We start from the raw sequence: 13,979 nt of genomic DNA, 5'->3' as shown, positions 1-13,979 counted from the left end.
GCCACTTGGACGGAGTTTGAAACGATGTTTCGAAAAGAGTTTTTGCCTGTTAATGAGGCGGAGAGAAGCTCGGAGTTATGGGACAAGTGCTCGATGGAGAAGAAATCCCTGACTCAATACATCTCAGACTATAGGGAGATAGTACTCAAGCTAAAGGGGATCGATGCATTCCAGACATTGCGAGGCTTTAAAAGAGGCCTCAAAGATGATTACCTTGAGTACGTAGAGCCCTTACAGCCTAAAGACTTAGCAGAGGCAATTAAATATGCGCAGATATTCGATGACATCAAGTGCCGTAGTGCGCGTGGTGGTTCTAGCAGGGCCGAGGGTAGTGAAAAGAGGAGGTCAGGCCTTAAAAGAAAAGGGTTCCGCATAAACAAGGGGATAGGACGGACCAGGAAGGACAGGGTGGTCATTGGTTTAAAAAACCGCGACCATCCAAGAAGAAAAGAGACATCAAAATCCAAAAGAAAGAGCAGTATATTAAAGCGCAAAAGGAAAATCGCTGCTTTAATTGCAATGATGTAGGGCACACGAAGGCTGAGTGTCCAAAGCCTAAAGCCAGCACGAGTGGCAATGAGCCAAAAAAGATGATAAATCCTCTAGGCAATTGCATACAGTGCAGAGACTCCCTCTCTGGAATAGATTATATTCTCAAGAGGTTGAATGGGGCTAAGGTGTCCTTGAAACTCGATTTAAAGAGTGGAGAGCCGATACTTGCTTCCTGTGAGATATGAGGGTCAGAGGAGCATGGAGATCCCACCCTAGGAGAGCCACTATTGAACTCGAAGGGAGAGACTGCCTCAAGACCATATGCTAGTTGGAATGGAGTTTTCTGTGTAGTGGCCTTGGAGGTTGTGCAGCAGGCCCAAAGTACACGAATAAGAGCATTTGGCCATTGCCGAGAGGATGTTTGTGGAAAGCCTTGCGAAGCATCCTACATGAGACTGTTGGTGCACTCGACCTGACCGTTAGCATGAGGATATATGCACATGACTTCCTCTCGAAGATCTAATAGTGAGGGAGGAGGGTGGTGATCAGCTCATTGACGAAGTGGGTCCCATGATTGCTCGTGATCTCCAGGGGGAAACCAAACTAAGTGAAGATGTTCTCATATAAAAATTTTGCACTATCTGAGATGTGCAATCCTTGGTGGCTATGGGCTCAGCCCATTTAGTGGCATAGTCGGTGGCCACAAGTATGTACCTGCATCTACTGGGGTGGGCCATGGGTTTGATGGGGCCCACAAAGTCCATCCCCCATCTAATGGATCCCTCTCAGTTCCGCAGAGTTCAGAGAGGTGATAGTGTGGCATTGTGATAAACATCACGCTTGTTCAGTGACACCAGCGATGTGGCAGCCTACTGTAGGTCCGCATGACATGGTGCGCATGTATGGCACCATAGGTGGCCGTAGAGTCACAGTTTTTATTGATGATGGAGCTAGCCACAAACTTCTTGAACTACTCGTTAGTCAAGAAATGGGGTTGACTTAGACCCGGAGTGATCATGAGTATACCATAGGTGGCCGTAGAGTCACAGTTTTTATTGATGATGGAGCTAGCCACAACTTCTTGAACTACTCGTTAGTCAAGAAATTGGGGTTGACTGAGACCCGGAGTGATCATGAGTATACTGTTGGCCTAGCCAATGGATATGACAAAACGGTATGGACTACCATAGTATTGGGGGTCCCATTATCTATGCAGGACTACGAGGCTCCGCTTGACTTTCAGGTCATGCACTTAGCCAGAGCAGACGTATATCTAGGCAGGGAGTGGCTGTATGGCTTGGGCCTTGTCTAGCTCGGAATTACTTACATAATACGCTACGTTTTGAGCATGGAGGTAGAGTCATTACCCTGCAGGGCAACCGTACTGTCCCCGCCACACCACTTATTTCCTCCATGGAGCTGTGCATAGCGGTCCGTAGAGACCAGATAGCAGAGGTATATGCTTGTTTCCTCCATGGAGCTGTGCACAGCGGTCCGCAGAGACCAGATAGCAGAGGTATATGCTTGTTACCTCTTTTAAATTCTGTTTTCGTAGATGAAACTGTAAATGATGTTTACGTAGACAAACAACAAAAACAAAATAGCCTTGGACGAGACCCACTGTTTGAAAACCCTTATTTGGCATGCATGTGATTCAAACAAGAAAAAATCCAAGGTGAAAGAGACATTAAAGAAAAAGTACGTAGATACTTTAATGAATTTATTAGAGGAATTTCAAGATGTTTTTCTTGATGATATACCAGATGGTTTACCACCATCTAGAGAAGTAGACCATGGCATCGAAGTTATGCCAGGATCAAAACCTATAAGCAAACCTGCTTATAGATTAAGCCACTCCGCCGAGGCACAGGAGGTGGAAAAACAATTGACGGCGGAATATTTGAACAAAGGCTTCATTCGGCCTAGTTCAAGTCCGTGGGCATCGCCTATTCTTTTGGTAAAGAAGAAAGACGGATCTATGTGGATGTGCATAGACTATAGGGCTCTTAATCAGATAACGATTAAGAACAAGTATCCAATGCCACGCATGGATGAGTTGTTTGATCAACTCTATGGATCGAGATACTTTACAAAAATAGACCTGAGATCAGGATATCAAGAAGTTAGAATTAAACAAGAAGATGTTGCGAGATAGCATTTAGGACCCGTTTCGGGCATTTGAGTTTTTGGTTATGCCATTTGGGCTAACCAATGCTCCAGCGACGTTTATGACGCTGATGGACAGCATTTACGTCCATATCTGGGAAAATTCGTAGTAGTTTTCCTAGATGATATTCTTGTGTACAGTAACACACAGAAAGAACACATAGAGCATTTGCGTCTAGTGTTTGAGTTGTTGCGAAAGCACAAACTATTTGCAAAGAAGAGCAAATGTGAATTTTTTGAAACAGAAATTCACTACCTTGGCCATATTATATTCGCCGATGGTATGCGGATGGAGCCAGAAAAAATAGAGGCTATTCTTAAATGGCCAGCGTCGAAGAATCTCGAGGAACTGTAGATTTTTCTTGGCATGTCGGGGTTCTACTGACAGTATGTGAAGGACTACGCGAAGATTACAGTCGCGTTGACTGACCAGTTATTACGGTCAAAAACTAAAAACATTAGTTGGAGGGACGCCCAACAGAAGAGCTTTGATAAGCTCAAGGTGACCGTAGCAGCTGCACCTATTTTGACTATAGTCGATCCAAATGAGCCATTTGTTTTGGAAACAAACACTAGTAATGAGGCCATTGGGGCCGTACTTATGCAAAGGGGACGCCCAATTGCATTTGAGATAAAAAGTTAGATCGTGTGCAGCGTAACCTACTCAGCTTACGAGCGAGAGTTACTAGCGATAGTTCATGCACTGAAAAAGTGGAGACACTATTTATATGGTGCTACTTTTGAGGTCCGGACGGACCATGAAAGTCTGAAATGGCTTTCAAGTCAAAATGAACTGAAGGGTAGAAAATCTCGGTGGGCGGAGATTCTACAGGAGTTTGACCTTCGGATACGTTACCAAAAAGGTAAGTATTTAACGTGGTGGCAGATGCACTTAGTCGCATGCCACAAATTAATGAACTTAATTTCACAGTCTTCAAGAATGATTTCTTGGAGTCACTACGTGGTTTATGTGAGCACGATCCATCTTTTACAGAGGTCTGGCGCGCTGTATGCGTACGCACTTCTTCACAGACGCGACCACCTCCCTCGTTGGCACGTATTGCTCGTCCGAAGAGACTAGCCGAAGGTGCAATAGGAAGGGAAGCGAGAGTTAGTCCGGAGAGACTAGCCGTGTCTTTTGGGTATAATTGGAGCCGGAGAGCTCTGACGTAGGCCCTTCATCACCTTTGACTGCCACGGCTTCAAAGGGGAGTGATAAACTTCGTCGGGGGAGAAATAATGCTAATTACTCCATTGACGACGGGTACTTACTCTACAAGGGTAGAGTATGTGTACCAACTATTGGTGACTTTCGGGCCCAAATTCTTAAAGAAAGTCATGATAGTCCAAGTGTGGGTCATCCCGGGATTCAGAAGACCTATGTGCTAGTAAAAAGACAGTTTTATTGGCCTAGTTTGTTTAAGGACGTCCAGACTTATGTGCTGAAATGCAGTAGGTGCCAGGTCAATAAACATGAACGTCTTAAGGTTGGAGGACTACTCCATCCGCTGGAGATTCCTCAAGGGAAATGGGAAAGCATTTCCATGGATTTCATTACCAGTTTACCCAAGACGAGTTGAGGGAATGACCTCGATGTGGGTGGTAGTGGACAGGTTAACTAAAATGGCAAAGTTTATCGCCACGAAGAAAACTGTTAAAATGCCAGAGTTGGCAAAACTCTTTATTGAACATCTCTACAAGCTATATGGCCTACCCGTAGATATAGTGTTGGATAGAGATAGAAAGTTCAATAGTCATTTTTGGAGGGAAGTCTTCAAAAAGTTGGATACTACTCTGAGTATGAGTACGGCAGATCATCTGGAGTCTGATGGTCAAACTGAAAGAGTTAACCAAATTCTAGAGGATATGTTGCGTTCTTATGTTAGTAAGAAGCAATCTAATTGGGAAGAGTACTTGCCCTTATTGGAGTTTGCCTATAACAGCTCCAAACACTCAGCGACTGGATTTTACACCATTCATGTTAATGTATGGATTCCAGCCCGAGATCTCCGATGGTTGTAGGCCTAGAAAAGGAGAAGATTCAATCTGTCAAGGATTTCCTTGAAGATATGAATGATATGCTCAGAGTCGCACGTGAGAGCATTCGTAGTGCTCAGGATCGCGGCGCTCAGGATCGCGCTAAAACTTATGCGGATAAAGGACGGAAGAAAGGTGACCTTTGCAGAAGGTGACTTTGTATTCCTCAAGGTTCCTGTGCAGTCAGAAACTATGAAAACGGGAAAGTGTGATAAACTTTCTCCGAGATATTGTGGTCCTTTTAAAATCCTTAAGAAGATTGGGGACGTAGCATATAAACTTGAGTTACTGGAGAGTTCTCAAGTCCATCCTGTCTTCCATGTCAGTAAACTAAAGAAATCAGTTCACGGGTTAGAGAATGCAGTTTCTCCAGAGATTTTGGTGGACTTGATAGAGCCACCAAGGATACCACATGAACCTGAAAAGATTCTAGAGTATCGTGACAGACAAACCCAACATAAAGTGTACCAGGAGGTACTTGTTAAATGGACAGACAGGGATGAGAGGTAGCTACCTGGGAACGCCGTAGTCCAATTTCCAAGAGGTTTCCCCAGTTTGTTTTCGAGGACGAAAACTCTTCTTAAGGGGGGGTAATGTCACGTAGGCTGTAACGCCTGTGTGATCGACAGAGCAGACCAGATGGCCAAGGATCTGGCCATCCGGGGTTCAGTGGGAGAGGACGCCCGTGTGCGGAGTCATGGGCGGCCAGGCTAGTGTGGACGGCAGGCCACACACTATATAGCCCGGGGGATGAGGGGCAATCCTCATTCTTCCTCTATGGCTGGGTGGTGAAGCCAGAGGCCGTCCCCTCCTGTGGTAACGCCCGTAGTGGTGTTACAGAAGCGATCTAACAATTACTATGACTATAGTAAAGGGTTGGCCTTTACATCAGATGTGGATATACAAAATGTCTTTTTACGTAGTGAATTACAAGAAGAAGTACACATGATGCAACCACCGACTTATGAGAGTGATACACACCTAGATTTGTATAGCTTGAAGCAAGCATCCAGAGCATGGTTAAACAAGATCGAAGAGTATCTGGTTACCATTGGATTTCAGATATCTAATGCAATTCACTTAATGTAAAAAAGAGAGACAGATAGATCATACTCTTAGTCATTTATGTGGATGACTTGATTATCATTGGTGATAGTGATGCTAACATACATGGTGTAAGGATGATTTTGAAGCACAGGTTTGAGATAAAGGATTTGAATGAGCTACGATATTTTTAGTGGGGTGAGATCACCTCATGGCATTTTGTAGTTACATAGTCAATATGGCTTGGATATGTTGTCCAAGTATGGTATGATAGGTTGTAAGCCTATTTGAGTGCCATTGGAGCAGAACACAAAGCTTTTCATAGTAGAGATACAAATGAGCTTTGAAGGACCGCTTTATGTATAGATGCATAGTAGGTAGCTTGATTTACATAACCCCATTACTAGGCCAAATTTGAGCGATGTTGTTAGACTTATGAGTCAGTTTATGCAGGCTCCCAATAAGCCACACTTAGATGTGGCTAGATGGATTCTTAGATACATAAAGTCCATAGTTGATTATGCACTTTTCGATGAGGCTAGCACAAAGATATAGCTACATGCAGATGATGAATAGGTTGGTAGTGTCACGATAACCAACGGCTTTATGTTTTCTTTTGGAAGTACTGCTGTGAGTTGAAGCAGTAAGAAACGACCGATAGCTGCCTTGTCGAGTAGAGAGGTAGAGTACAAAGATGTTGCTGGGCAACTTGTGAGGTAGCTTAGTTTTAGAAGCTACTTGGTGATATGGGTGAGCCCATAGATACAATAAATAACAAATTGAGGTGTATTATTACTTTATGAGGGAGAAAGTTCTAGTTGGTGATGTAGATTTGGTATATGTAAGCATAGAGGATCAAATGGTTGACATCTTTATATGAAGGCATTGGACACAGAGAAGCTCCATAATTTTAGGAGCTTACTTGGAGTGCAATGTGTGAAGTTGAGCTTGAGAGAGAGTGTTGAGATATCAAGCTTAACTAGTGCTACTTAGATGTCCCGGTGTTGGGTGATAGCTTTCGCACTTATGCCACCAGCAATTAGTGAGATTATGGCTAATATGCCGCCAGCAATTAGTGAGATTATGGCTAATATGCCGCCAGTGGACAATAGGCTTTGTGATAACCAGTTTGAACTGCTAGAGTTATAACATAGTTATAATAGTAGCTCATGTAGTCGAGTTCACACTATGGATTGACCTTTGTAAGTTATAGTACGAAAGTACTTTCCCTTATAATATGTACTCTCATCTCTTTAGTTTTATGGCTGTAGAGAAGAAAAGAAGATAGAAGAAAATTCAACCATCCATCCCTCTCGTGTCTTGATTTCTCTCTCTCTCTCTCTCTCTCTTTCTCTCTCTCTCTCTCTCTCTCTCTCTTGTGTGTGTGTGTGTGTGTGTGTGTGTGTGTGTTCGCTTGTAAGGAACTCAAGCTTTCCCTCTTCCCTACATTCTCTTTAGTGAAGGCAACAACGAGCAATCTCCTATTCAAACCAGCTCTGCCCAGAGAGAAGAAACTCATTGACTACAAAAACCTTCAAAAGAAAGTCAAGAAGTACTTCAATCCCGTGTTAAAAGAATGGCGAATGAAACAAGACCAAGAGCTTGTGAGGAAGGTATCCCCAAAAAAGATCTTGCAACGAGAAACCTACCCACCATGAGTGGAGATTTTTCAAGCGAGAATCCTACGCAATGTAACCACAAGCTAGAGACACGCAAAAGAGAGAAACCAAATAAAAAAGAGGACCAAAAACTTCAACACAAGATAGAAGACCATTAAATTTGACAACTTCAATGTGAGTTTAGCTCAACTAAGGTTCTTGCCTTTATTAATCAATTTGAAATTGCATTTCATGATGATGACAAATTTTGGAGAACTCCAAACTCCAAGCCCCCACCATAACTTTATGCTCAATTTTTGCTAAGTGAGGTTTTACAATGCAAGTCCATCATCACATTTTACAACAAAATTTTTTTTTGGATGGTATCGCTGAAAGTTACTACCTTGAAGTTTATAAAAGTAAGTTTATGTGGGGCTTACAATCCATCATTCAACATGTGTTGGAGATTCTAACCAAATAAATTCTCCAATAACTTATAACTCCATCTTTGCTGCTAAAAATAGTCATGTGAAGTATTTGCAAACTAAGGAAGAACACAAATTTGAATAAAAATAAGGGGATGAGTGCCCCATTTACACACAAGGGTGGAGAATCACCAATAAAGAAACTCTAGAGAGCGCAAAGGATTGAAAATACTTCTAATAAAAAGTTTCAAGAGAAGGGATTGATTTTAAAACCAAATTTCAATCAAAGAATCATTTAAGCAAAGGAAGGCAAATGCTTTGCTAAAATATGGCAATGAGGAAGATCAAGGCAAAGCATATGAATTTCTTTTAGCAAGGATACACTAGATCTTCGCTAATTCCTGCGGTTTCAATCCAAGACCTACAAGCCAATTTGCAAGGACTCCTTATGATGTAGGCTTTTTCATCAAACCATCATCCTTTGACAAATTGATAAAGTGAGGCTACAGATTCAATTGTTATTGAACTACTAAAAGTATTATGTGGCAAGATAAAAAGACTTTGCAAAAAAAGAGTACTTGCTATTGGGAAAGTTTACATACAACACGGTGCATTCTACCACATGTAAAGCACCTTTTGAGATTCAACATGAAAAAGGTGATACTTTCGTCCCATCATTAGAACAAAAGATAAAATTTTAGTTGCATATAAGTATGTCCATGACTTAAATGTGGAGAGCCACAGAGGTCTCCAAAAAAGCACAAAAGAGCTACTGACAAGCATTAAAGACAAAAAGACTGTTAGGAAGGTGACTAAATTTTTCCTTAGTTTTAAGAAACACATCTTAGAAAGAGACGATAAGGAGGGATAAAGCCAAAACTTCCCAAGTATTATGACACCTTCAAAGTGATCAAGAAACTTAACATTTCACTCCATTTGGCAAGGCTAATTCATTGAAAGATCCGTAATGTTTTTCCTTTGAGCTTAGACTAAGTATATTAGTGGAACATATATGCACATGCTCATTACATTCCATGATTCTTAATAACAATGTGGTGGCACTTAAAACACATTGGCGATGTAAAGGCACATTTTCTTTTAAAACATTCATTGAAAGATCCGTAATGTTTTTCCTTTGAGCTTAGACTAAGTATATTAGTGGAACATATATGCACATGCTCATTACATTCCATGATTCTTAATAACAATGTGGTGGCACTTAAAACACATTGGCGATGTAAAGGCACATTTTCTTTTAAAACAATCATGACCGAAGGCACAACCTTGATAAAAACTAAGACGAAAAGCTATAACACCTCACACATATAGGATGAAATCCATAGAAACATTTCTTGTGTTCTTAATAACATGATGTCTTATTATAAGTAAGGTCTTCATCATCTTATATATTGCAATTCAATTGCCATCCTTTTGGCATTTGTCAACTCTTCTCGCTCGGTGATGTGTATGCTTCTTTTGATAATAATAAATAATGACCATGGAATAGGATGCTTACACTTTCCATCCAAGAAGACACCCCAAATTGCAATTATTATTACCATACATACACACATGATTTAAACATACATAAAAGAAATGCATGGATGGAGGCTTGATCAAGAAGACCTAACCTAGAACCCAAGAGTGAGGTAGAATTGGTTAGGTAGACCTATCACTGTTTGCCATATGTACAACGACCACGATGGTGGGCCCATGAGATCAACATACACAAAAGACATGATGGTGGACCCATGAGATCAACAGACATGATGGTGGAAGGAGGTTGGGTCATCTAGAAGACTGCTTCAACTTATCGCGTACCGAAAACGAGCGTATGCTCTATCGAATCGTAATCCTCGAAAACCCTAATAGGGTAAAGTTGGTTTCACACGCTACAAAAGAACTGGGCTGGTTTCACACGAATAGGGCGACCGCTTGTTATAAAAGTGGGGAAGTGGGGTGAGAGAGAGAGAGAGAGAGAGAGAGAGAGAGAGAGAGAGAGAGAGAGAGAGAGAGAGAGAGAGAGAGAGAGAGAGAGAGAGAGAGAGAGAGAGAGAAAGAGAGATTAGTGGAGTTGATCTTACCTCTGAGTTAAAAAAGGGGGTCCCTCCATTTCTTTAAAGTTCAATAAGCCCAAAATGGCAGTGAATGAGGCCACAGTCGAGAACGGCTATAACTCACATACTAAAAAACTTCATTTTTATCGTACCTTTTGTGCCCTTCTTAGTTTCCAAAAGCTTCAACAAGCAGAAACTAGATATGACTTGGGTAGCGTTAAGAGATCCATGTGCAAATTTATAAGCACAGAATTGAATATAACATGAATGACTAGGGCAAGACTTGGCCACAAACAACACATAGAATTTTGTAATTTTATTTGAGATCAAGATAAAAAGGGAAGAAATAATCCTTTACTACTTTCAATCTGCACAGTTCCTGCTTTAAAATAATATGATCTTTTATGGTTATAATTTCACCCTTTTATCATATCTATAGTAAGAGAATATTGGAACAAAAAGTATATGCACATAACAAGAAAAAAACCCATTGATTTTTTATTGTAAGATAGAGTGTGCGATTAAGTTCCATTGAGTGGCATGGCCCATGTGCTAGGAGGAATCTTTCAAATGCTTCTCAATCCTTATTGTGGGGAGAGTTGGCGCATTTTCTGTCTCCAAACTTCATGAAATCTAACAATGCACATTTTCCCTTTGATATTTGAGAAATGGTTTTTACGATAATTCTCATTCTTGAGCCATGATTTTGAAAACAATGATTTTGAGTCTAATCATTTCTTAATTGTCAGCCTCTGCAAGTTTAGCAAAAAGTGAATTACATCTACATCAAGGTCAAGGAAAAGGCAAAAGGCTAAGGAAGAGCTAAAGTTAAGGTTCTTTCCCGTTGGACAAAAAATACTCTACTAGTTATTATCCAAAGGTTAGAGGGAAAGTAGATTTGCATGTATTTAAAATGACCCTTTTCTTAAACAGTGCAGCCTCCCCAAGATCAAGCTTTATGGATGAGATCAACAGGTAATAGTATAGATCAGGCTCCTACTCTAAAAAATAAGAACCACATCAAAATCAAACTCTATATCCACAAAATGTGCACAACGCATCCTCAAGTTCATTGTGCACTAGAGCGAATCCCCAACTCTCAAAAATAAGAACCACATCGAAATCAAACTCTATATCCACAGAGGGTGCATGGCACATCGTCATTGTGCATTGGCGCATCCTCAACTTAGGGCACATGCTGCATCCTCAACTTAGGGCACATGCTGCATCCTCAACTTCATTGTGGCACTGGCAAACAAACCCGCTCATGGTTTTGCTTCTTTTTATGAGTTGAAAGACCAAGGCTTTTAAAAGCTTAAAGCTTTAAAGCTTCAAAGCTTTAAGGCTTATTAGACTCCAAGGCTTTTTAAAGCTTAAAGCTTCAAGACTTATTAGAGTATCAAATTAGACTATGACACTTTTACCTAAGCAAGAGGGGAAACTGTCAATGAGATATAGAAGGAAAATCTTTAGCATTGGCCCTAGTGAGCTTAGTGCATTAGGGGGCATTTGAGCATAAAAAGGGCCTTGTAAAGGATCCCTAATTTTAAGGAATTAAGACTAATTTTATTGAGGCTTTAAGGAGACAAAGCTCATAATGAAGCCTACTTTTGGGCCTAAAAGTAGGGGATCTCTCTAATTTTTGAACTAGGATTCTCTTTCTAGCTATTAAAACCCCTACTAGCATAATCATTCTTGTCGTACAAAGGGGGCCCAAAAATAGTAAAAATATTTTTTTCTTCATTTCAAGAACTTTTTATCTCAAAAGTTACCACTGATATCTACACTTTCAATCTTATTTACTCCACTTTAATAGTTGTATTTGAAATTACCCCCATATTCCACATCATCAACCCACATCAAAATCGTTTCTTTCACTCATTACTATTATTGCCATCATGTTTCCCTCTTTGTCCTACCTACCAACCTCTGCAATTAGATTCTCTCTCTCTCTCTCTCTCTCTCTCTCTCTCTCTCTCTCTCTCTCTCTCTCTCTCTCTTCCTTATCCTCCCATTGTGATACAATAGGACAGCACTGAGTCACTTCAGAATAGTCTCTTCCATTTTTTGAATGGCACACAAAGAAATTTTAGATTTAACAAGAGTGCCGAAGGTGGACTTGCATGTTCGTATATTGAATGAATATGCACCAATAAAAAAAGAACGTTTAAATGCACAAGAGAAGCATGCACGAAGACAACAGGGTTGGACTAATGTGGATCTTTAGGTTGATGGATATTTATATCCTAATGATCCTTCTTCGCATTGTCCTCCAACCTTAACTGATTTCCCTTCATTTATTTAGTTTGTTGGAGAGGGTGAGAATGGGCTGCTTGGGTACTACATAAGGTTAAGCATGAGTGATGCATGGAGAGTCCAATTCCTCCACTCACAAATACAAAGCTATTTGAAAAGAAAACACACACACACACACACACACACACACACACACACACAAAGCATCATCAAACAAAGCCAGATTTGAAAGAAATCTCTCTCTCTCTCTCTCTCTCTCTCTCTCTCTCACACACACACACACACACACACACACACACACACCCACCCACCAACCCACCATCAAACAAAGCCAGATTTGAAAGAAACACCAATACTTGACGAGTAATGTACATAATCTCGTTGGCAAAAACGTGGTTTAGAGCATCCAATTAATAAGAAATCGCATACCAAAAATAAGCGTCTGCTCTACCGAATCGTAATCCTCAAAAACCCTAATAAGGAAAAGTTGGTTTCACGCGCTACAAAAGAACTGGGCTGGTTTCACATGAATAGGGCAACCGCTTTGCTATAAAAGTGGTGTGTGTGTGTGTGTGTGTGTGTGTGAGAGAGAGAGAGAGAGAGAGAGAGAGAGAGAGAGAGAGAGAGAGAGAGAGAGAGAGAGAGAGAGAGAGAGAGAGAGAGAGAGAGAGAGATTAACGTTGGTAGAATGCAACACGAGGGCATATACAACCAACGGTGGGACCTGAACTCAAGTGAAGTTAATCTTACCTCTGAGTTAATCTTAGGTGGAGTTAATCTTACCTCTGGGACTTGAACTCAGGTGGAGTTAATCTTACCTCTGAGTTAAAAAAGGGGTCACTCCATTTCTTTAAAGTTCAATAAGCCCAAAATGGCAGGTAGTGAATGAGGCCACAGTCGAGAACGGCTATAACTCACATACTGAAAAACTTCATTTTTGTCGTACCTTGTGCCCTTCTTAGCTTCCAAAAGCCTCAACAAGCGGAAACTAGATATGACTTGGGTAGCGTTAAGAGATCCATGTGCGAATTTATAAGCATAGAATTGAATAGAACATGAATGACTAGGGCAAGACTTGGCCACAAACAAGACATAGAATTTTGTGAAATTTTTTGAGATCAAGATAAAAAGGGAAGAAATAATCCTTTTCTACTCTCAATCTGCACAGTTCGTGCTTCAAAGCAATATGATCTTTTATGGTTATAATTTCACCCTTTTATCATATAGAAAGATAATATGTTCTCTTTTGGAACAAAAAGTATATGCACATAATAAGAAAAATAACCATCGATTTTTTATTTTGTAAGATAGAGTGTGTGATTAAGTTCCATTGATTGGCATGGCCCATGTGCTAGGAGCACTCTTTCAAATGCTTCTCAATCCTTATTGTGGGGAGAGTTGGTGCATTTTCTATCTCCAAACTTCATGAAATCTAATAGTGCACATTTTCCCTTTGATATTTGAGAAATGTTTTTTACGATAATTCTCATTCTTGAGCCAGGATTTTGAAAACAATGATTTTGAGTCTAATCATTTCTTAATTGTCAACCTACAGGTTTAGCAAAAAGTGAATTACATCTACATCAAGGTCAAGGACAAGGCAAAAGGCTAAGGAAGAGATAAAGTTAAGGTTCTTTCCTGTTGGACAAAAAAAACTCTACTAGTTTATTATCCAAAGGTTAGAGGGAAAGTAGATTTGCATGTATTTAAAATGACCCTTTTCTTAAACAGTGCAGCCTCCCCAAGATCAAGCTTCATGGATGAGATCAACAGGTAATGGTGGAGATCAGGCTCCTACTCTAAAAAATAAGAACCACATCGAAATCAAATTCTATATGCACAAAGTGTGCACGGCGCATCCTCAAGTTCATTGTGCACTAGAGCGAATCCTCAACTCTCAAAAA

This window comes from Cibotium barometz, chromosome 17, assembly GCF_041138505.1.
Source record: "Cibotium barometz isolate CiBa-2024 chromosome 17, ASM4113850v1, whole genome shotgun sequence".
Classification (NCBI taxonomy): domain Eukaryota; kingdom Viridiplantae; phylum Streptophyta; class Polypodiopsida; order Cyatheales; family Cibotiaceae; genus Cibotium; species Cibotium barometz.
Note: the sequence above shows the minus strand (reverse complement) of the source record.